Consider the following 17,008-nt stretch of genomic DNA (forward strand, 5'->3'; position numbering starts at 1 on the left):
ATAGGCTTACCGTTTTCCAATTTTTGCGTGAAAATTATTTCCGCTCATTCGTTTATTTATCGCGTAAAACGCCATCAGAGCATGCGTAGGATGGGATGTACGGGAAGAACGAGCAGTTTCGACAAAAGTTATTTTCGGTCGCTGAGACGATATTTTCATGGGCTATAGGCTTACCGTTTTTCCAATTTTTACGTGAAAATTATTTCCGCTCATTCTTTTATTTATCGCCTAAATCGTCGTCAGCGCATGCGTAGGAAGGGATGTACGCGAAGAACGAGCAGTTTTGACAGAATTTATTTTCGGTGGCTCAGACGATATTTTCATGGGCTATAGGCTTACCGTTTTTCCAATTTTTACGTGAAAATTTTTTCCGCTCATTCGTTTATTTATCGCGTAAAACGCCGTCAGAGCATGCGTAGGATGGGATGTACGAGAAGAACAAGCAGTTTCGACAGAATTTATTTTCGGCGGCTCAGACGATATTTTCATGGGCTATAGGCTTACCGTTTTTCCAATTTTTACGTGAAAATTATTTCCGCTTATTGGTTAATTTATCGCGTAAATCGTCGTCAGAGCATGCGTAGAATGGGATGTACGCGAAGAACGAGCAGTTTCGACAGAAGTTATTTTCGGTCGCTGAGACAATATTTTCATGGGCTATAGGCTTACCGTTTTTCCAATTTTTACGTGAAAATTATTTCCGCTTATTCTTTTATTTAACGCCTAAATCGTCGTCAGCGCATGCGTAGGAAGGGATGTACGCGAAGAACGAGCAGTTTTGACAGAATTTATTTTCGGTGGTTGAGACGATATTTTCATGGGCTATAGGCTTACGTTTTTCCATTTTTACGTGAAAATTATTTCCGCTTATTCTTTTATTTATCCGCCTAAATCGCCGTCAGAGCGTGCGTAGGAAGGGATGTACGCGAAGAACGAGCAGTTTCGACAGCAGTTATTTTCGGTGGCTGAGACGATATTTCATGGCTATAGGCTTACCGTTTTTCCAATTTTTACGTGAAAATTATTTCCGCTTATTCGTTAATTTATCGCGTAAATTGTCGTCAGAGCATGCGCAGGATGGGATGTACGCGAAGAACGAGCAGTTTCGACAGAAGATATTTTCGGTCGCTGAGACGATATTTCATGGGCTATAGGCTTACTGTTTTTTCCAATTTTTACGTGAAAATTATTTCCGCTTATTCGTTAATTTATCGCGTAAATCGTCGTCAGAGCATGCGTAGGATGGGATGTACGCGAAGAACGAGCATTTTCGACACACAGGTTATTTCCGGTCGCTGAGACGATATTTTCATGGGCTATAGGCTTACAGTTTTTCAAATTTACGTGAAAATTATTTCCGCTCATTCGTTTATTTATCGCGTAAAACGCCGTCAGAGCATGCGTAGGATGGGATGTACGGGAAGAACGAGCAGTTTCGACAAAAGTTATTTTCGGTCGCTGAGACGATATTTTCATGGGCTATAGGCTTACCGTTTTTCAATTTTTACGTGAAAATTATTTCCGCTCATTCTTTTATTTATCGCCTAAATCGTCGTCAGCGCATGCGTAGGAAGGGATGTACGCGAAGAACGAGCAGTTTTGACAGAATTTATTTTCGGTGGCTCAGACGATATTTTCATGGCTATAGGCTTACCGTTTTTCCAATTTTTACGTGAAAATTTTTCCGCTCATTCGTTTATTTATCGCGTAAAACGCCGTCAGAGCATGCGTAGGATGGGATGTACGAGAAGAACAAGCAGTTTCGACAGAATTTATTTTCGGCGGCTCAGACGATATTTTCATGGGCTATAGCTTACCGTTTTTTCCAATTTTTACGTGAAAATTATTTCCGCTTATTGGTTAATTTATCGCGTAAATCGTCGTCAGAGCATGCGTAGAATGGGATGTACGCGAAGAACGAGCAGTTTCGACAGAAGTTATTTTCGGTCGCTGAGACAATATTTTCATGGGCTATAGGCTTACCGTTTTTCCAATTTTTACGTGAAAATTATTTCCGCTTATTCTTTTATTTAACGCCTAAATCGTCGTCAGCGCATGCGTAGGAAGGGATGTACGCGAAGAACGAGCAGTTTTGACAGAATTTATTTTCGGTGGTTGAGACGATATTTTCATGGGCTATAGGCTTACCGTTTTTTCCAATTTTTACGTGAAAATTATTTCCGCTTATTCTTTTATTTATCGCCTAAATCGCCGTCAGAGCGTGCGTAGGAAGGGATGTACGCGAAGAACGAGCAGTTTCGACAGCAGTTATTTTTCGGTGGCTGAGACGATATTTTCATGGGCTATAGGCTTACCGTTTTTCCACTTTTTACGTGAAAATTATTTCCGCTTATTCGTTAATTTATCGCGTAAATTGTCGTCAGAGCATGCGCTGGATGGGATGTACGCGAAGAACGAGCAGTTTCGACAGAAGATATTTTCGGTCGCTGAGACGATATTTTCATGGGCTATAGGCTTACTGTTTTTCCAATTTTTACGTGAAAATTATTTCCGCTTATTCGTTAATTTATCGCGTAAATCGTCGTCAGAGCATGCGTAGGATGGGATGTACGCGAAGAACGAGCAGTTTCGACACAGGTTATTTCCGGTCGCTGAGACGATATTTTCATGGGCTATAGGCTTACAGTTTTTCCAAATTTACGTGAAAATTATTTCCGCTCATTCGTTTATTTATCGCGTAAAACGCCGTCAGAGCATGCGTAGGATGGATGTACGCGAAGACGAGCAGTTTCGACAGAAGTTATTTTCGGTCGCTGAGACGATATTTTCATGGCCTTACCGTTTTTCCAATTTTACGTGAAAATTTTTTCCGCTCATTCGTTTATTTATCGCGTAAAACGCCGTCAGAGCATGCGTAGGATGGGATGTACGAGAAGAACGAGCAGTTTCGACAGAATTTATTTTCGGCGGCTCAGACGATATTTTCATGGCTATAGGCTTACCGTTTTTCCAATTTTTACGTGAAATTATTTCCGCTTATTGGTTAATTTATCGCGTAAATCGTCGTCAGAGCATGCGTAGAATGGGATGTACGCGAAGAACGAGCAGTTTCAACAGAAGTTATTTTCGGTGGTTGAGACGATATTTTCATGGGCTATAGGCTTACCGTTTTTCAATTTTTGCGTGAAAATTATTCCGCTCATTCGTTTATTTATCGCGTAAAACGCCGTCAGAGCAAGCGTAGGATGGGATGTACGGGAAGAACGAGCAGTTTCGACAGAAGTTATTTTCGGTCGCTGAGACGATATTTTCATGGGCTATAGGCTTACCGTTTTTCCAAATTTTTACGTGAAAATTATTTCCGCTCATTCTTTTATTTATCGCCTAAATCGTCGTCAGCGCATGCGTAGAAGGGATGTACGCGAAGAACGAGCAGTTTTGACAGAATTATTTTCGGTGGCTCAGACGATATTTTCATGGGCTATAGGCTTACCGTTTTTCCAATTTTTACGTGAAAATTTTTTCCGCTCATTCGTTTATTTATCGCGTAAAACGCCGTCAGAGCATGCGTAGGATGGGATGTACGAGAAGAACGAGCAGTTTCGACAGAATTTATTTTCGGCGGCTCAGACGATATTTTCATGGGCTATAGGCTTACCGTTTTTCCAATTTTTACGTGAAAATTATTTCCGCTTATTGGTTAATTTATCGCGTAAATCGTCGTCAGAGCATGCGTAGAATGGGATGTACGCGAAGAACGAGCAGTTTCGACAGAAGTTATTTTCGGTCGCTGAGACAATATTTTCATGGGCTATAGGCTTACCGTTTTTCCAATTTTTACGTGAAAATTATTTCCGCTTATTCATTAATTTATCGCGTAAATCGCCGTCAGAGCATGCGTAGGAAGGGATGTACGCGTAGAACGAGCAGTTTCGACACCAGTTATTTTCGGTGGCTGAGACGATATTTTCATGGCTATAGGCTACCGTTTTCCAATTTTTACGTGAAAATTATTTCCGCTTATTCTTTTATTTATCGCGTAAAAACGCCGTCAGAGCATGCGTAGGATGGGATGTACGGGAAGAACGAGCAGTTTCGACAGAAGTTATTTTCGGTGGCTCAGACGATATTTTCATGGCTATAGGCTTACCGTTTTTCCAATTTTTGCGTGAAAATTATTTCCGCTCATTCGTTTATTTATCGCGTAAAACGCCGTCAGAGCATGCGTAGGCTGGATGTACGGAAGAACTAGCAGTTTCGACAGAAGTTATTTCCGGTCGCTGAGACGATATTTTCATGGGCTATAGGCTTACCGTTTTTCCAATTTTTACGTGAAAATTATTTCCGCTTATTCGTTAATTTATCGCGTAAATCGTCGTCAGAGCATGCGTAGGATGAGATGTACGCGATGAACGAGCAGTTTCGACAGAAGTTATTTTCGGTCGCTGAGACGAAATTTTCATGGGCTTTAGGCTTACCGTTTTTCCAATTTTTACGTGAAAATTATTTCCGCTTATTCATTAATTTATCGCGTAAATCGCCGTCAGAGCATGCGAAGGAAGGGATGTACGCGTAGAACGAGCAGTTTCGACACCAGTTATTTTCGTGGCTGAGACGATATTTTTCATGGGCTATAGGCTTACCGTTTTCCAATTTTTACGTGAAAATTATTTCCGCTTATTCTTTTATTTATCGCGTAAAACGCCGTCAGAGCATGCGTAGGATGGATGTACGGGAAGACCGAGCAGTTTCGACAGAAGTTATTTTCGGTCGCTGAGACGATATTTTCATGGGCTTTAGGCTTACCGTTTTTCCAATTTTTACGTGAAACTTATTTCCGCTTATTCATTAATTTATCGCGTAAATCGCCGTCAGAGCATGCGTAGGAAGGGATGTACGCGAAGAACGAGCAGTTTCGACAGCAGTTATTTTCGGTGGCTGAGACGATATTTTCATGGTCTATAGGCTTACCGTTTTTCCAATTTTTGCGTGAAAATTATTTCCGCTCATTCGTTTATTTATCGCGTAAATCGCCTTCAGCGCATGCGTAGGAAGCGATGTACGCGAAGAACGAGCAGTTCCGACAGCAGTTATTTTCGGTGGCTCAGACGATATTTTCATGGGCTATAGGCTTACCGTTCTTCCATTTTTGCGTGAAAATTATTTCCGCTCATTCGTTTATTTATCGCGTAAAACGCCGTCAGAGCATGCGTAGGATGGGATGTACGGGAAGAACGAGCAGTTTCGACAGAAGTTATTTTCGGTCGCAGAGACGATATTTTCATGGCCTTTAGGCTTACCGTTTTTCCAATTTTTACGTGAAAATTATTTCCGCTCATTCTTTTATTTATCGCCTAAATCGTCGTCAGCGCATGCGTAGGAAGGGATGTACGCGAAGAACGAGCAGTTTCGACGAAGTTATTTTCGGTGGCTGAGACGATATTTTCATGGGCTATAGGCTTACCGTTTTTCCAATTTTTACGTGAAAATTATTTCCGCTTATTCGTTAATTTATCGCGTAAATCGTCGTCAGAGCATGCGTAGGATGGGATGTACGCGAAGATCGAGCAGTTTCGACAGAAGTTATTTTCGGTCGCTGAGACGATATTTTCTTGGGCTATAGGCTTACCGTTTTTCCAATTTTTACGTGAAAATTATTTCCGCTTATTCATTAATTTATCGCGTAAATCATCGTCAGAGCATGCGTAGGATGAGATGTACGCGAAGAACGAGCAGTTTCGACAGAAGTTATTTCCGGTCGCTGAGACGATATTTTCATGGGCTATAGGCTTACTGTTTTTCCAATTTATACGTGAAAATTATTTCCGCTCATTCGTTTATTTATTGCGTAAAACGCCGTCAGAGCATGCGTAGGATGAGATGTACGCGAAGAACGAGCAGTTTCGACAGAAGTTATTTCCGGTCGCTGAGACGATATTTTCATGGGCTATAGGCTTACTGTTTTTCCAATTTATACGTGAAAATTATTTCCGCTCATTCGTTTATTTATTGCGTAAAACGCCGTCAGAGCATGCGTATAATGGGATGTACGCGAAGAACGAGCAGTTTCGACAGAAGTTATTTTCGGTGGCTCAGACGATATTTTCATGGGCTATAGGCTTACCGTTTTTCCAATTTTTGCGTGAAAATTATTTCCGCTCATTCGTTTATTTATCGCGTAAAACGCCGTCAGAGCATGCGTAGGCTGGGATGCACGGGAAGAACTAGCAGTTTCGACAGAAGTTATTTTCGGTCGCTGAGACGATATTTTCATGGGCTTTAGGCTTACCGTTTTTCCATTTTTTACGTGAAAATTATTTCCGCTCATTCTTTTATTTATCGCGTAAATCGTCGTCAGAGCATGCGTAGGATGAGATGTACGCGAAGAACGAGCAGTTTCGACAGAAGTTATTTCCGGTCGCTGAGACGATATTTTCATGGGCTTTAGGCTTACCGTTTTTCCAATTTTTACGTGAAAATTATTTCCGCTTATTCATTAATTTATCGCGTAAATCGCCGTCAGAGCATGCGTAGGAAGGGATGTACGCGTAGAACGAGCAGTTTCGACACCAGTTATTTTCGGTGGCTGAGACGATATTTTCATGGGCTATAGGCTTACCGTTTTCCAATTTTTACGTGAAAATTATTTCCGCTTATTCTTTTATTTATCGCGTAAAACGCCGTCAGAGCATGCGTAGGATGGGATTTACGGGAAGAACGAGCAGTTTCGACAGAAGTTATTTTCGGTCGCTGAGACGATATTTTCATGGGCTTTAGGCTTACCGTTTTTCCAATTTTTACGTGAAACTTATTTCCGCTTATTCATTAATTTATCGCGTAAATCGCCGTCAGAGCATGCGTAGGAAGGGATGTACGCGAAGAACGAGCAGTTTCGACAGCAGTTATTTTCGGTGGCTGAGACGATATTTTCATGGTCTATAGGCTTACCATTTTTCCAATTTTTGCGTGAAAATTATTTCCGCTCATTCGTTTATTTATCGCGTAAATCGCCTTCAGCGCATGCGTAGGAAGCGATGTACGCGAAGAACGAGCAGTTCCGACAGCAGTTATTTTCGGTGGCTCAGACGATATTTTCATGGGCTATAGGCTTACCGTTTTTCCAATTTTTGCGTGAAAATTATTTCCGCTCATTCGTTTATTTATCGCGTAAAACGCCGTCAGAGCATGCGTAGGATGGGATGTACGGGAAGAACGAGCAGTTTCGACAGAAGTTATTTTCGGTCGCTGAGACGATATTTTCATGGGCTTTAGGCTTACCGTTTTTCCAATTTTTACGTGAAAATTATTTCCGCTCATTCTTTTATTTATCGCCTAAATCGTCGTCAGCGCATGCGTAGGAAGGGATGTACGCGAAGAACGAGCAGTTTCGACGAAGGTATTTTCGGTGGCTGAGACGATATTTTCATGGGCTATAGGCTTACCGTTTTTCCAATTTTTACGTGAAAATTATTTCCGCTTATTCGTTAATTTATCGCGTAAATCGTCGTCAGAGCATGCGTAGGATGGGATGTACGCGAAGAACGAGCAGTTTCGACAGAAGTTATTTTCGGTCGCTGAGACGATATTTTCATGGGCTATAGGCTTACCGTTTTTCCAATTTTTACGTGAAAATTATTTCCGCTTATTCATTAATTTATCGCGTAAATCATCGTCAGAGCATGCGTAGGATGAGATGTACGCGAAGAACGAGCAGTTTCGACAGAAGTTATTTCCGGTCGCTGAGACGATATTTTCATGGGCTATAGGCTTACTGTTTTTCCAATTTATACGTGAAAATTATTTCCGCTCATTCGTTTATTTATTGCGTAAAACGCCGTCAGAGCATGCGTAGGATGAGATGTACGCGAAGAACGAGCAGTTTCGACAGAAGTTATTTCCGGTCGCTGAGACGATATTTTCATGGGCTATAGGCTTACTGTTTTTCCAATTTATACGTGAAAATTATTTCCGCTCATTCGTTTATTTATTGCGTAAAACGCCGTCAGAGCATGCGTATAATGGGATGTACGCGAAGAACGAGCAGTTTCGACAGAAGTTATTTTCGGTCGCTGAGACGATATTTTCATGGGCTATAGGCTTACCGTTTTTCCAATTTTTACGTGAAAATTATTTCCGCTTATTCGTTAATTTATCGCGTAAATCGTCGTCAGAGCATGCGTAGGATGGGATGTACGCGAAGAACGAGCAGTTTCGACAGAAGTTATTTTCGGTCGCTGAGACGATATGTTCATGGGCTATAGGCTTACCGTTTTTCCAATTTTTACGTGAAAATTATTTCCGCTTATTCATTAATTTATCGCGTAAATCATCGTCAGAGCATGCGTAGGATGAGATGTACGCGAAGAACGAGCAGTTTCGACAGAAGTTATTTCCGGTCGCTGAGACGATATTTTCATGGGCTATAGGCTTACTGTTTTTCCAATTTATACGTGAAAATTATTTCCGCTCATTCGTTTATTTATTGCGTAAAACGCCGTCAGAGCGTGCGTTGGATGGGATGTACGCGAAGAACGAGCAGTTTCGACAGAAGTTATTTTCGGTCGCTGAGACGATATTTTCATGGGCTATAGGCTTACCGTTTTTCCAATTTTTACGTGAAAATTATTTCCGCTCATTCGTTTATTTATTGCGTAAAACGCCGTCAGAGCATGCGTAGGATGGGATGTACGCGAAGAACGAGCAGTTCCGACAGCAGTTATTTTCTGTGGCTCAGACGATATTTTCATGGGCTATATAGGCTTACCGTTTTTCCAATTTTTGCGTGAAAATTATTTCCGCTCATTCGTTTTTTTATCGCGTAAAACGCCGTCAGAGCATGCGTAGGATGGGATGTACGGGAAGAACGAGCAGTTTCGACAGAAGTTATTTTCGGTCGCTGAGACGATATTTTCATGGGCTTTAGCCTTACCGTTTTTCCAATTTTTACGTGAAAATTATTTCCGCTCATTCTTTTATTTATCGCCTAAATCGTCGTCAGCGCATGCGTAGGAAGGGATGTACGCGAAGAACGAGCAGTTTTGACAGAATTTATTTTCGGTGGCTCAGACGATATTTTCATGGGCTATAAGGCTTACCGTTTTTCCAATTTTTACGTGAAAATTTTTTCCGCTCATTCGTTTATTTATCGCGTAAAACGCCGTCAGAGCATGCGTAGGATGGGATGTACGAGAAGAACGAGCAGTTTCGACAGAATTTGTTTTCGGCGGCTCAGACGATATTTTCATGGGCTATAGGCTTACCGTTTTTCCAATTTTTACGTGAAAATATTTCCGCTTATTGGTTAGTTTATCGCGTAAATCGTCGTCAGAGCATGCGTAGGATGGGATGTACGCGAAAAACGAGCAGTTTCGACAGAAGTTATTTTCGGTGGCTCAGACGAAATTTTCATGGGCTATAGGTTTACCGTTTTTCCAATTTTTGCGTGAAAATTATTTCCGCTCATTCGTTTATTTATCGCCTAAATCGTCGTCAGCGCATGCGTAGGAAGGGATGTACGCGAAGAACGAGCAGTTTTGACAGAATTTATTTTCGGTGGCTCAGACGATATTTTCATGGGCTATAGGCTTACCGTTTTTCCAATTTTTGCGTGAAAATTATTTCCGCTCATTCGTTTATTTATCGCGTAAATCGCCGTCAGCGCATGCGTAGGAATGGATGTACGCGAAGAACCAGCAGTTTCGACAGAAGTTATTTTCGGTGGCTGAGACGAAATTTTCATGGGCTATAGGCTTACCGTTTTTCCAATTTTTGCGTGAAAATTATTTCCGCTCATTCGTTTATTTATCGCGTAAATCGCCGTCAGCGCATGCGTAGGAAGGGATGTACGCGAAGAACGAGCAGTTTCGACAGAAGTTATTTTCGGTGGCTCAGACGAAATTTTCATGGGCTATAGGCTTACCGTTTTTCCAATTTTTGCGTGAAAATTATTTCCGCTCATTCGTTTATTTATCGCGTAAATCGTCGTCAGAGCATGCGTGGGATGGAATGTACGCGAAGAACGAGCAGTTTCGACAGAAGTTATTTTCGGTGGCTCAGACGAAATTTTCATGGGCTATAGGTTTACCGTTTTTCCAATTTTTGCGTGAAAATTATTTCCGCTCATTCGTTTATTTATCGCGTAAATCGTCGTCAGAGCATGCGTAGGATGGGATGTACGCGAAGAACGAGCAGTTTCGACAGAAGTTATTTTCGGTGGCTGAGACGAAATTTTCATGGGCTATAGGCTTACCGTTTTTCCAATTTTTGCGTGAAAATTATTTCCCCTTATTCGTTAATTTATCGCCTAAATCGTCGTCAGCGCATGCGTAGGAAGGGATGTACGCGAAGAACGAGCAGTTTTGACAGAAATTATTTTCGGTGGCTCAGACGATATTTTCATGGGCTATAGGCTTACCGTTTTTCCAATTTTTACGTGAAAATTTTTTCCGCTCATTCGTTTATTTATCGCGTAAAACACCGTGAGAGCATGCGTAGGATGGGATGTACGCGAAGAACGAGCAGTTTCGACAGAAGTTATTTTCGGTGGCTCAGACGAAATTTTCATGGGCTATAGGCTTACCGTTTTTCCAATTTTTGCGTGAAAATTATTTCCGCTCATTCGTTTATTTATCGCGTAAATCGCCGTCAGCGCATGCGTAGGAATGGATGTACGCGAAGAACCAGCTGTTTCGACAGAAGTTATTTTCGGTGGCTGAGACGAAATTTTCATGGGCTATAGGCTTACCGTTTTTCGAATTTTTACGTGAAAATTATTTCCGCTTATTCGTTAATTTATCGCGTAAATCGTCGTCAGAGCATGCGTAGGATGGGATGTACGCGAAGAACGAGCAGTTTCGACAGAAGTTTTTTCTGGTCGCTGAGACGATATTTTCATGGGCTATAGGCATACTGTTTTTCCAATTTTTACGTGAAAATTATTTCCGCTTATTCTTTTATTTATCGCCTAAATCGTCGTCAGCGCATGCGTAGGAAGGGATGTACGCGAAGTACGAGCAGTTTAGACAGAAGTTATTTTCGGTCGTTGAGACGATATTATCATGGGCTATACCAATTTTTTCGTGAAAATTATTTCCGCTTATTCGTTAATTTATCGCGTAAAACGCCGTCAGAGCATGCGTCGGATGGGATGTACGGGAAGAACGAGCAGTTTCGACAGAAGTTATTTTCGGTCGCTGAGACGATATTTTCATGGGCTATAGGCTTACCGTTTTTCCAATTTTTACGTGAAAATTATTTCCGCTTATTCTTTTATTATTCGCGTAAAACGCCGACAGAGCATGCGTAGGATGGGATGTACGCGAAGAACGAGCAGTTTCGACAGAAGTTATTTTCGGTGGCTCAGACGAAATTTTCATGGGCTATAGGCTTACCGTTTTTCCAATTTTTGCGTGAAAATTATTTCCGCTCATTCATTTATTTATCGCGGAAATCGCCGTCAGCGCATGCGTAGGAATGGATGTACGCGAAGAACCAGCAGTTTCGACAGAAGTTATTTTCGATGGCTGAGACGAAATTTTCATGGGCTATAGGCTTACCGTTTTTCGAATTTTTACGTGAAAATTATTTCCGCTTATTCGTTAATTTATCGCGTAAATCGTCGTCAGAGCATGCGTAGGATGGGATGTACGCGAAGAACGAGCAGTTTCGACAGCAGTTATTTTCGGTGTTTGAGACGATATTTTCATGGGCTATAGGCTTACCGTCTTTCCATTTTTACGTGAAAATTATTTCCGCTTATTCGTTAATTTATCGCGTAAATCGTCGTCAGCGCATGCGTAGGAAGGGATTTACGGGAAGAACGAGCAGTTTCAACAGAAGTTATTTTCGGTGGCTCAGACGAAATTTTCATGGGCTATATTATATAGGCTTACCGTTTTTCCAATTTTTGCGTGAAAATTATTTCCGCTCATTCTTTTATTTATCGCGTAAATTGCCTTCAGCGCATGCGTAGGAAGGGATGTACGCGAAGAACGAGCAGTTCCGACAGCAGTTATTTTCGGTGGTTCAGACGATATTTTCATGGGCTATAGGCTTTCCGTTTTTCCAATTTTTGCGTGAAAATGATTTCCGCTCATTCGTTTATTTATCGCGTAAAACGTCGTCAGCGCATGCGTAGGATGGGATGTACGAGAAGAACGAGCAGTTTCGACAGAATTTATTTTCGGCGGCTCAGACGATATTTTCATGGGCTATAGGCTTACCGTTTTTCCAATTTTTACGTGAAAATTATTTCCGCTTATTGGTTAATGTATCGCGTAAATCGTCGTCAGAGCATGCGTAGGATGGGATGTACGCGAAGAACGAGCAGTTTCGACAGAAGTTATTTTCGGTCGCTGAGACAATATTTTCATGGGCTATAGGCTTACCGTTTTTCCAATTTTTACGGGAAAATTATTTCCGCTTATTCTTTTCTTTATCGCCTAAATCGTCGTCAGCGCATGCGTATGAAGGGATGTACGCGAAGAACGAGCAGTTTTGACAGAATTTATTTGCGGTGGTTGAGACGATATTTCCATGGGCTATAGGCTTACCGTTTTTCCAATTTTTACGTGAAAATTATTTCCGCTTATTCTTTTATTTATCGCCTAAATCGCCGTCAGAGCATGCGTAGGAAGGGATGTACGCGAAGAACGAGCAGTTTCGACAGCAGTTATTTTCGGTGGCTGAGACGATATTTTCATGGGCTATAGGCTTACCGTTTTTCCAATTTTTACGTGAAAATTATTTCCGCTTATTCGTTAATTTATCGCGTAAATCGTCGTCAGAGCATGCGTAGGAATGGATGTACGCGAAGAACCAGCAGTTTCGACAGAAGTTATTTTCGGTCGCTGAGACGATATTTTCATGGGCTATAGGCTTACCGTTTTTCCAATTTCTACGTGAAAATTATTTCCGCTTATTCGTTAGTTTATCGCGTAAATCATCGTCAGCGCATGCGTAGGAAGGGATGTACGCGAAGATCGAGCAGTTCCGACAGCAGTTATTTTCGGTGGTTCAGACGACATTTTCATGGGCTATAGGCTAACCGTTTTTCCAATTTTTACGTGAAAATTATTTCCGCTTATTCTTTTATTTATCGCCTAAATCGCCGTCAGAGCATGCGTAGGAAGGGATGTACGCGAAGAACGAGCAGTTTCGACAGAAGTTATTTTCGGTGGCTCAGACGAAATTTTCATGGGCTATAGGCTTACCGTTTTTCCAATTTTTTGCGTGAAAATTATTTCCGCTTATTCATTAATTTATCGCGTAAATCGTCGTCAGAGCATGCGTAGGATGGGATGTACGCAAAGAACGAGCAGTTCCGACAGCAGTTATTTTCGGTGGCTCAGACAATATTTTCATGGGCTATAGGCTTACCGTCTTTCCATTTTTTACGTGAAAATTATTTCCGCTTATTCGTTAGTTTATCGCGTAAATCATCGTCAGCGCATGCGTAGGAAGGGATGTACGGGAAGAACGAACAGTTTCAACAGAAGTTATTTTCGGTGGCTCAGACGAAATTTTCATTGGCTATAGGCTTACCGTTTTTCCAATTTTTGCGTGAAAATTATTTCCGCTCATTCTTTTATTTATCGCGTAAATTGCCGTCAGCGCATGCGTAGGAAGGGATGTACGCGAAGATCGAGCAGTTCCGACAGCAGTTATTTTCGGTGGTTCAGACGACATTTTCATGGGCTATAGGCTAACCGTTTTTCCAATTTTTGCGTGAAAATTATTTCCGCTCATTCGTTTATTTATCGCGTAAAACGCCTTCAGAGCATGCGTAGGATGGGATGTACGGGAAGAACGAGCAGTTTCGACAGAAGTTATTTTCGGTCGCTGAGACGATATTTTCATGGGCTATAGGCTTACCGTTTTTCCAATTTTTACGTGAAAATTATTTCCGCTCATTGTTTTATTTATCGCCTAAATCGTCGTCAGCGCATGCGTAGGAAGGGATGTACGCGAAGAACGAGCAGTTTTGACAGAATTTATTTTCGGTGGCTCAGACGATATTTTCATGGGCTATAGGCTTACCGTTTTTCCAATTTTTACGTGAAAATTTTTTCCGCTCATTCGTTTATTTATCGCGTAAAACGCCGTCAGAGCATGCTTAGGATGGGATGTACGAGAAGAACGAGCAGTTTCGACAGAATTTATTTTAGGCGGCTTAGACGATATTTTCATGGGCTATAGGCTTACCGTTTTTCCAATTTTTACGTGAAAATTATTTCCGCTTATTGGTTAATTTATCGCGTAAATCGTCGTCAGAGCATGCCTAGAATGGGATGTACGCGAAGAACGAGCAGTTTCGACAGAAGTTATTTTCGGTCGCTGAGACAATATTTTCATGGGCTATAGGCTTACCGTTTTTCCAATTTTTACGTGAAAATTATTTCCGCTTATTCTTTTATTTAACGCCTAAATCGTCGTCAGCGCATGCGTAGGAAGGGATGTACGCGAAGAACGAGCAGTTTTGACAGAATTTATTTTCGGTGGTTGAGACGATATTTTCATGGGCTATAGGCTTACCGTTTTTCCAATTTTTACGTGAAAATTATTTCCGCTTATTCTTTTATTTATCGCCTAAATCGCTGTCAGAGCATGCGTGGGAAGAGATGTACGCGAAGAACGAGCAGTTTCGACAGCAGTTATTTTCGGTGGCTGAGACGATATTTTCATGGGCTATAGGCTTACCGTTTTTCCAATTTTTACGTGAAAATTATTTCCGCTTATTCGTTAATTTCTCGCGTAAATCGTCGTCAGAGCATGCGTAGGATGGGATGTACGCGAAGAACGAGCAGTTTCGACAGAAGTTATTTTCGGTCGCTGAGACGATATTTTCATGGGCTATAGGCTTACTGTTTTTCCAATTTTTACGTGAAAATTATTTCCGCTTATTCGTTAATTTATCGCGTAAATCGTCGTCAGAGCATGCGTAGGATGGGATGTACGCGAAGAACGAGCAGTTTCGACAGAGGTTATTTCCGGTCGCTGAGACGATATTTTCATGGGCTATAGGCTTACAGTTTTTCCAATTTTTACGTGAAAATTATTTCCGCTCATTCGTTTATTTATCGCGTAAAACGCCGTCAGAGCATGCGTTGGATGGGATGTACGCGAAGAACGAGCAGTTTCGACAGAAGTTATTTTCGGTCGCTGAGACGATATTTTCATGGGCTGGCTTACCGTTTTTCCAATTTTTACGTGAAAATTATTTCCGCTTATTCATTAATTTATCGCGTAAATCGTTGTCCGAGCATGCGTAGGATGAGATGTACGCGAAGAACGAGCAGTTTCGAGAGAAGTTATTTCCGGTCGCTGAGACGATATTTTCATGGGCTATAGGCTTACCGTTTTCCAATTTTTACGTGAAAATTATTTCCGCTTATTCATTAATTTATCGCGTAAATCGTCGTCCGAGCATGCGTAGGATGAGATGTACGCGAAGAACGAGCAGTTTCGAGAGAAGTTATTTCCGGTCGCTGAGACGATATTTTCATGGGCTATAGGCTTACGGTTTTTCCAATTTTTACGTGAAAATTATTTCCGCTCATTCGTTTATTTATTGCGTAAAACGCCGTCAGAGCATGCGTAGGATGGGATGTACGCGAAGAACGAGCAGTTTCGACAGAAGTTATTTTCGGTCGCTGAGACGATATTTTCATGGGCTATAGGCTTACCGTTTTTCCAATTTTTACGTGAAAATTATTTCCGCTTATGCATTAATTTATCGCGTAAATCGTCGTCAGAGCATGCGTAGGATGGGATGTACGCAAAGAACAAGCAGTTTCGACAGAAGTTATTTTCGGTCGCTGAGAATATATTTTCATGGGCTATAGGCTTACCGTTTTTCCAATTTTTACGTGAAAATTATTTCCGCTTATTCGTTAATTTATCGCGTAAATCGTCGTCAGAGCATGCGTAGGATGGGATGTACGCGAAGAACGAGCAGTTTCCACAGCAGTTATTTTCGGTGGCTCAGACGATATTTTCATGGGCTATAGGCTTACCGTTTTTCCAATTTTTGCGTGGAAATTATTTCCGCTCATTCGTTTATTTATCGCGTAAAACGCCGTCAGAGCATGCGTAGGATGGGATGTACGGGAAGAACGAGCAGTTTCGACAGAAGTTATTTTCGGTCGCTGAGACGATATTTTCATGGGCTTTAGGCTTACCGTTTTTCCAATTTTTACGTGAAAATTATTTCCGCTCATTCTTTTATTTATCGCGTAAATCGTCGTCAGAGCATGCGTAGGATGAGATGTACCCGAAGAACGAGCAGTTTCGACAGAAGTTATTTCCGGTCGCTGAGACGATATTTTCATGGGCTTTAGGCTTACCGTTTTTCCAATTTTTACGTGAAAATTATTTCCGCTTATTCATTAATTTATCGCGTAAATCGCCGTCAGAGCATGCGTAGGAAGGGATGTACGCGAAGAACGAGCAGTTTCGACAGCAGTTATTTTCGGTGGCTGAGACGATATTTTCATGGGCTATAGGCTTACCGTTTTTCAAATTTTTACGTGAAAATTATTTCCGCTTATTCATTAATTTATCGCATAAATCGTCGTCAGAGCATGCGTAGGATGGGATGTACGCAAAGAACAAGCAGTTTCGACAGAAGTTATTTTCGGTCGCTGAGACGATATTTTCATGGGCTGTAGGCTTACCGTTTTCCAATTTTTACGTGAAAATTATTTCCGCTTATTCTTTTATTTATCGCGTAAATCGCCGTCAGAGCATGCGTAGGAAGGGATGTACGCGAAGAACGAGCAGTTTCGACAGCAGTTATTTTCGGTGGCTGAGACGATATTTTCATGGGCTATAGGCTTACCGTTTTTCAAATTTTTACGTGAAAATTATTTCCGCTTATTCGTTAATTTATCGCGTAAATCGTCGTCAGCGCATGCGTAGGAAGGGATGTACGCGAAGAACGAGCAGTTTCGTCAGCAGTTATTTTCGGTCGCAGAGACGATATTTTCATGGGCTATAGGCTTACCGTTTTTCCAATTTTTGCGTGAAAATTATTTCCGCTCATTCGTTT

This window comes from Dermacentor variabilis, chromosome 10 (genome assembly GCF_050947875.1).
Source record: "Dermacentor variabilis isolate Ectoservices chromosome 10, ASM5094787v1, whole genome shotgun sequence".
NCBI lineage: Eukaryota > Metazoa > Arthropoda > Arachnida > Ixodida > Ixodidae > Dermacentor > Dermacentor variabilis.